The 7,116-nt window shown below is 41.4% G+C and overlaps 1 non-coding gene across 1 annotated transcript; it reads right to left on the reverse strand.

Moving 5' to 3' along the window:
* Positions 1-681: 681 nt before the first annotated feature.
* LOC136201757 (small nucleolar RNA R71) lies at positions 682-788 on the reverse strand. The gene has a single exon (XR_010674099.1). It is a non-coding gene; the product is annotated as a small nucleolar RNA R71 (small nucleolar RNA).
* Between the last annotated feature and the right edge of the window lie 6,328 nt (positions 789-7,116).

Genomic DNA, 7,116 nt, shown 5'->3' on the forward strand with positions numbered 1-7,116 from the left:
CTTATAATCACCATCCTCGTGGGAACGATACTCTACTTTCACTTTATTACTTGATACACGACTAAGGTACACTTGCCTTCACATGCACGTATATGTAAAACGCGCATCAAGTTTTTGGCGCCGTTGCCGGGGATAGTAGAATTATAATATTAATCTAGTCGAGCTTCTATTAATTTAGACGTTTTATTTTCCTTTTTTTGTTGTTTTATGAACACAAGAAGTTTAAGTTGGCCTTTATTATTGCCCGATCCTGAAATTGAGCGTACTTTCCACAGGAACTTGGCTAATCGAAGAGCAAACATGGCGCAAGAGGAACGTTCCATCATGGATCTACTCACTCCAAACCGTTTGGACATGAATTCAAGTATCGTGGAACCTACCATTGGAGCAAACAACTTCGAGATCAAGCCGGCAATGATCCAACTTATACAAAACTCCGGTAAATTTGGCGGAGATCCGAAAGAAGATCCAAACTCCCATTTAAATAAATTTGTTAAACATTGTTCTATGCTTAAGCAAAATGGGGTACCACCAGAAGCTATTAAACTAAAATTGTTTTCTTTTTCTTTAAGGGATGATGCAGCTGACTGGTTGGATTCTCTCGAGGCCGGATCCATTGGAATATGGGATGAGTTAGTTAAGAAATTCTTAGCTAAGTACTTCCCTCCATCTAAAACGGCGATGTACAAAAACGAGATAAGTTCTTTTCGCCAAACCGAGAGAGAGAGATTATATGATGCGTGGGAGCGATTTCGTCGACTATTGAAGAAATGCCCACATCATGGATTTGAGAAGTGGCAACAGGTTAGTATTTTCTATAATGGTTTATCTTCCGCTAACTGTGCCACAATTGATTCCGCCGCAGGTGGAAACATCCTTAAGAAGACCCAAACGAAGGCTTATGATTTAATCCAAGAATTGGCGGAAAGGTGCTCTCATTGGCAAGCGGAGAAAAACCTCGAAACAAGAGCGGGAACATATTTGGTTGATTCGTCATCAAGATCCAGCATTGATGAGTTAAATAAAAAATTGGATCTATTAATGGCTAATTTGAACCAAAATAATTTGTGTGATTTATGTGGTTTAAGTGGACATAAGAGTGAGGATTGTCAAGCGGCAAACCCATTTCTTGGGGATACCGCTAGTGCAAACTTTGTGGGAAATTTTAAGCAATCTAATCCTTATTCCAACACATACAATAATGGTTGGAGAAATCACCCTAATTTCTCATAGACTAATAATCAAAATGTGCAAAATCCGCAAAGACCTCCACCGGATTTAATCCTAATGAAAAGAGAAATGTTGGTGATGAAGCTTCGGCTATTGTAACAATTCTTGCAAAAATGGAATCTCGTCTTGCAGGTATGGAGGAGTGGAAGAGAAATCAAGAGACGTTTACAAAAGGGCTTGAAAAATTCCGGGCGCGGACGCCGGGCGTTAAATATTTTAACTAATAATAATTTTTCACCGGTCCTAAACTATTTGTAAGAGTCGCCACCAATCAAAACTAAGGTGTGATTGGACACCGAAATTGAGTGTAATCTTAATGGATAAGTGGTCTGCGAAATAAAAATTTTAGGTTCGTTTGTCGATTACGTATAGGGAAGAAAATCTTGGATAATCACCCTATCCCGCCCAAAGATTGGTACTAAAAAATGTGATTTCATTTTACACTTATTTGATTTATCTCCTTTTATATGTATTTTTATAACAAAAGTGTATAATACTAGACCATTTAATTTGACCGATTAGATACCCCTATAACATAGACGTGTAATTTAGGTCGTTTTATTTCGATTAACTTTGTTTTGGTCGTCTTTCATACCCCTATAGTATAGGCGCATGAATTGAGGCGTTTTGCATTAATTAACTTTATTTTGACCGACTTTCACGCCCCTATAGCATAGGCACATGAATTAGGTCGTTTGATTTCGATTCATTTTATTTTGACCGACTTTCACGCCCCTATAGCATGGGCACATGAATTGGGTCGTTTGATTTCGATTAGCTTGGTTTTGACCGACTTCCACGGCCCTATAGCATAGGCACATGAATTAGGTCGTTTTATTTCGATTAGCTTGGTTTTGACCGACTTTCACGCCCCTATAGCATAGGCACATGAATTAGGTCGTTTGATTTCGATTATCTTTGTTTGGATCGTCTTTTATAACTGATAGGGGTCAAAAACCCCTATCTTTGGGTACGGTTTTAGGACGGGTTTTAGAGTTATTTAGTTAATAAGCGAGCAATTCTCGCATTTAAATGCTTTTGTGTGAGTAAGTTAGAAATTGGAAACGTTCTATTTACTTTTCGCCGTTTAGGCTCGTTTTGTGATCAATTTAGGCAAATACGGCCGAAATAACATGCATAGTATAATTCCGTTATCTTTTGAAGCTAATTGGTCCGTCAAAAGTCGCACCAAACGAAGCGTTTACTCAAAATAAGCGATTGACGGATCAATTTAGCTTTTGGACTAATGTTATCTGGAGTTTCTATACGTGCGCAGGTGTAAATTCGGGCGAAAAAGGACATCGAGGTTGTTCGGCACGCTTCAGGAGCATTCCGGGCGAAAATGCTCGACGAGCAGGGCCCCGTGGGCCATTTCTGCTCGGCGAGCAGGCCCCTGGAGGCCCACTCGCCGAGCAGGCCGCTAGAGGCCTGCTCGGTGAGCAGGAGCCTGCTCGCCGAGCAGGCCGCCAGGCGAGCAGGGGGCTGCTCATCGCGAGCAGCCCTGCTCGGCGAGCAGCCCTGTGGGAATTGGTCAAAAAGACCAATTCCGCCCCCACGAAGCCACAATTGGCCCCACGTCTTCCTACACCAATAAGGACACGAAAATAGGTCAAAACGAGGCCCGAACCGCGTCTATAAATAGGATTTTTCCATTGTAATTTAGAATCTTTTTCCTTTGTAATTTTCTTAGCCTTTCACCCTGAGAAATCCTCTCCACCTCCTCCATATCCTTCAAACCTCCATTGAAGACACCTCCGAAGCTCCATTCACCGAGGATTGCTCAAGCTTCATCCTTAAATCCTAGAAAGACGCCTGCATTGGTAGACAGGTTCCCTGAAAGGGATTTTTCTTCTTTTACATTCTGTCTAGCCTCTGATACATGCTATGAATTCTAGGTTTATTGTAACTTCGTGACAATGTTTCCATCTTTGATATATATTATAGTTCTTGTTTATTTAATTGTTTTGATGTTTTAATCTTTGTCTTACGCTTTGTCTGATTGGTTTAACTCATTCGATAATCCCAAAATTAGGTTGGCACATATTACGAGCTGAATCTGACCTAGTCAGTGCCTATAGGGTTGACGACCCTATAGAAGATTAAGCCCAAATTACTGAGCCTTAGAGCTAGTTTCGGCCTTACAAGGGAATCACGAACTAGGGACTTTAGGAGGATAGGTCGGGTTAATCGCCTTGGACACAAGTGACTTAGGTTTCAAATCAATTGTTTAAACATTCTATTTTCATTATCATCGTATCCCTTCATGTTCCTTCGGTTAATTGCATTGGTAAAAGATCACTTAAGAGTAGTTTAACTCAATTAGGGGTAGAGTAACTTAATTAGGCGTAGAATAACTTAGTTAGAATCGGATAACTTAGCTAGGATTAGTATAATTCAACCTAGGAGTAGATTAATTCAAACAAACCAACTCAAAACCCCCTAAGCCTAGATAACATCCGAGATCGAGTAGCTCGGTACTTGCAAAAATAAATCCTGTGGACGATAACCTGGACTTAAACCAGAAATTTATTACTTGATAACGACGGGGTACACTTATCCCTTAGTGAGTTCTCATCTAAACTTAGGTGAGGGCGCATCAAGTTTTTGGCGCCGTTGCCGGGGATTTATTTCTTCTGCAATATCGAACCAAAGGTCGACTTGTTAGTTTAGGCATTCCTTGTGAATATATCCCTTGTTAATATCATTTACACTTGTTTATATCATACTTACTTATATTCGACTATAACTTATACTTGTATACATAAATACTTGTTGATCATATTATTGGTACTTATAAAATCGGTCCTCCAGCAACTATGGATAACAGAGCGTCAAATCCGTCCATGAACGATCTTAACACAAAAATGGATTTCCTTGTGGCTTCATACAGCCATAATGACCAACCAAGGACACTATTTTGCGAGAGATGAAGCCAGAATCACCCCGGTAGGGTATGCCACATCAACTATTACGTACCTAGAGGTGAGAATGTAAGTTATTTGGGTAATCATCAAAGGTACAATTCTGAACCCTCAACTTACAACTACTACGATCAAAAGCATACGCGATATCCACCGGCGCCCTACATGGCACCCGTGGATACCCTTCCATGTCCCCATTCTAACTCTGATTTTTATGGCAGGCAAACAGAGTACTCAGGAGGAATAATGACCCTCTTAAGAGAGATATCCGTCCGATTGGCAGCCAATGAGGAGGCATGCAGGACCCTGAGTAACCAGCTTGCCACGATCAGACAAGAAGAAAGGGAATACCAAGAGGCGTTCCTCTTACAAGGAGAGGCAATTCACGCCATCGCCCTAAGGAGCGGCAAGGAAGTGGACACACTTGTGGCACCTCCATCGCAAACGTACCCGTCACCTCAGGTAAGTAGGGAACCGGAAGTGGTAAGCAACCCCGGTCCCGTATCTGAAACTCCAGCTCCTGAAGTAGCTGTAGAAAAAGTAGTTAGGCCTTATACACCAAAACTGCCATTCCCTCAGAAGCAGAAAAAGGCCAACCTAAATAAGAAATTTGCTCGGTTCTCGGAAATCCTTAGTAGATTAGAAATAAACATTCCATTAATGGAAGCACTAGAGGAGATGCCGAACTATGCAAAATTTCTTAAAGACATGTTGTCGAAAAAGAAAAAGTTTGGGGAAAATGAGATAGTGGCTTTAACAGAACAATGCTCGGCCATAATCACCCATAAATTACCCCCCAAGCTTAAAGATCAGGGGAGCTTTACCATCCCGTGTAGGATAGGCAACATGCACATAGATAGGGCATTATGCGACTTAGGAGCAAGTATTAATCTCATGCCTTTATCAATTTTCAGGAAATTGGGACTCGGAGATCCTAAACCGACAAACATGACACTGCAGCTGGCGGACAGGTCGATCGCACGGCCTAGAGGCATAGTTGAAGATGTATTGGTGAAGGTGGACAAACTGATCTTCCCGGTCGACTTTGTGGTCCTCGACATGGAAGAAGATGACTCCGTCCCCATTCTTCTTGGGAGACCGTTTCTTGCAACCGGTAGGACACTGATAGACGTCCATGGAGGTAAATTGGTCCTAAGGGTGCAGGACGAAGAGGTAACATTTAACGTTTATGAGTCTATGAAATTTCCTCAAGAACGCTTCAAAAGTTGTAACTTTGTGGATGCACTAATAGATGAATGTATTGAGGAAGTTGACCTTAACATAAGAAATGCCTCTTTAGAACTCGGTCTAGGTGGCGAGGAATGTGAAAACTCGAATGAACCATTTGAAGATCTCCCACCCAAAAAATGTTATTGGGTTAAGGGTAGAAAAGAGGACCTTGATCGTGAGATCAAACCTAAGCCTAAAACCTCGTTAGAGGAACCTCCAAAATTGGAGCTTAAACCCTTACCCAACAACCTGAAATATGTTTTTCTTCAACCTCCCACAGATTTACGCGTTATTATTTCTTCTTTGTTGACAGTTGAACAGGAAGAAAAATTGGTGGAGGTGCTGATGGAACATAAAGGGGCCTTTGGATGGTCAATCCACGACATCAAAGGCATCGACCCCAAAATCTGCACGCATAGAATTTTCCTTGAGGAAGAGATCAAGCCATCTGCCCAACCTCAACGACGGCTCAACCCTAACATGAAAGAGGTGGTAAAAGTCGAGGTCATAAAACTCATCGACGCAGGTATCATCTTTCCGATTTCTGATAGGCAATGGGTAAGCCCGGTTCAATGCGTGCCCAAAAAAGGGGGAACAACGGCAATGGAAAATGAAAAAGGGGAATTAATCCCAACTAGAAAGGTTACGAGTTGGCGTGTATGCATAGATTATAGGAAATTAAACAAGGCCACCCGTAAAGACCACTTTCCCTTACCATTTATTGATCAAATGTTAGAACGATTGGCAGGGCACGAATTTTTCTGTACTTTAGATGGGCTATCCGGCTATATGCAAATTCCTGTGGACCCTTTGGATCAAGAGAAAACCACATTCACTTGCCCCTATGGGACTTTCGCATATAGGCGGATGCCTTTCGGATTGTGTAATGCTCCTGCCACGTTCCAACGTTGTATGATGGCTATGTTTTCTAACATGGTCGAGGAGTTCCTAGAAATTTTCATGGATGATTTTAATGTTGTAGGACCTACTTTCGACAAATGTCTTGAAAACTTGGACCGAGTCTTAGAACGTTGTGAAGACAAGAACTTGGCACTTAATTGGGAAAAGTACCAGTTCATGGTCCAAAATTGTATAGTTTTAGGACACAAGGTGTCAGGAAAAGGGATCGAGGTCGATCCGACAAAAATTGAGGTAATTGAAAAACTGCCACCTCCTACCAATGTGAAATTGGTCAGGAGCTTTTTAGGACATGCGGGGTTTTATAGACGGTTCATAAAAGACTTTTCAAAAATTACTAAACCCCTCACTCAATTATTATTGAAAGATGCTGATTTTAATTTCAATGAAGAATGTATGCTTGCATTTAAATTACTGAAAAAGAAATTAATTGAAGCACCCATTATGGTAAGTCCGGATTGGTCCCTTCCCTTTGAGTTAATGTGCGATGCCAGTGATCTGGCTGTAGGAGCCTGTCTTGGGCAGAGGGTAGATAAACTTTTTCGCCCAATCTTCTATGCTAGCAAAACCTTAAATGATGCACAGCAGAATTATTCAATAACTGAAAAGGAATTGCTAGCCGTAGTGTTTGCCTTTGACAAATTTAGATCTTATTTGGTGCTGTCTAAGGTAATTGTTTTTACTGACCATGCAGCCTTGAGATATCTGATGAGCAAGCAGGATGCAAAACCTAGGCTGATCCGTTGGATCTTACTACTCCAAGAATTTGACATCGAGATCAGAGACAAGAAAGGGGTGGAAAACGTGATAGCGGACC

The sequence above is a fragment of the Euphorbia lathyris genome, chromosome 7 (assembly GCF_963576675.1).
Source record: "Euphorbia lathyris chromosome 7, ddEupLath1.1, whole genome shotgun sequence".
NCBI classification, from domain to species: Eukaryota; Viridiplantae; Streptophyta; class Magnoliopsida; order Malpighiales; family Euphorbiaceae; genus Euphorbia; species Euphorbia lathyris.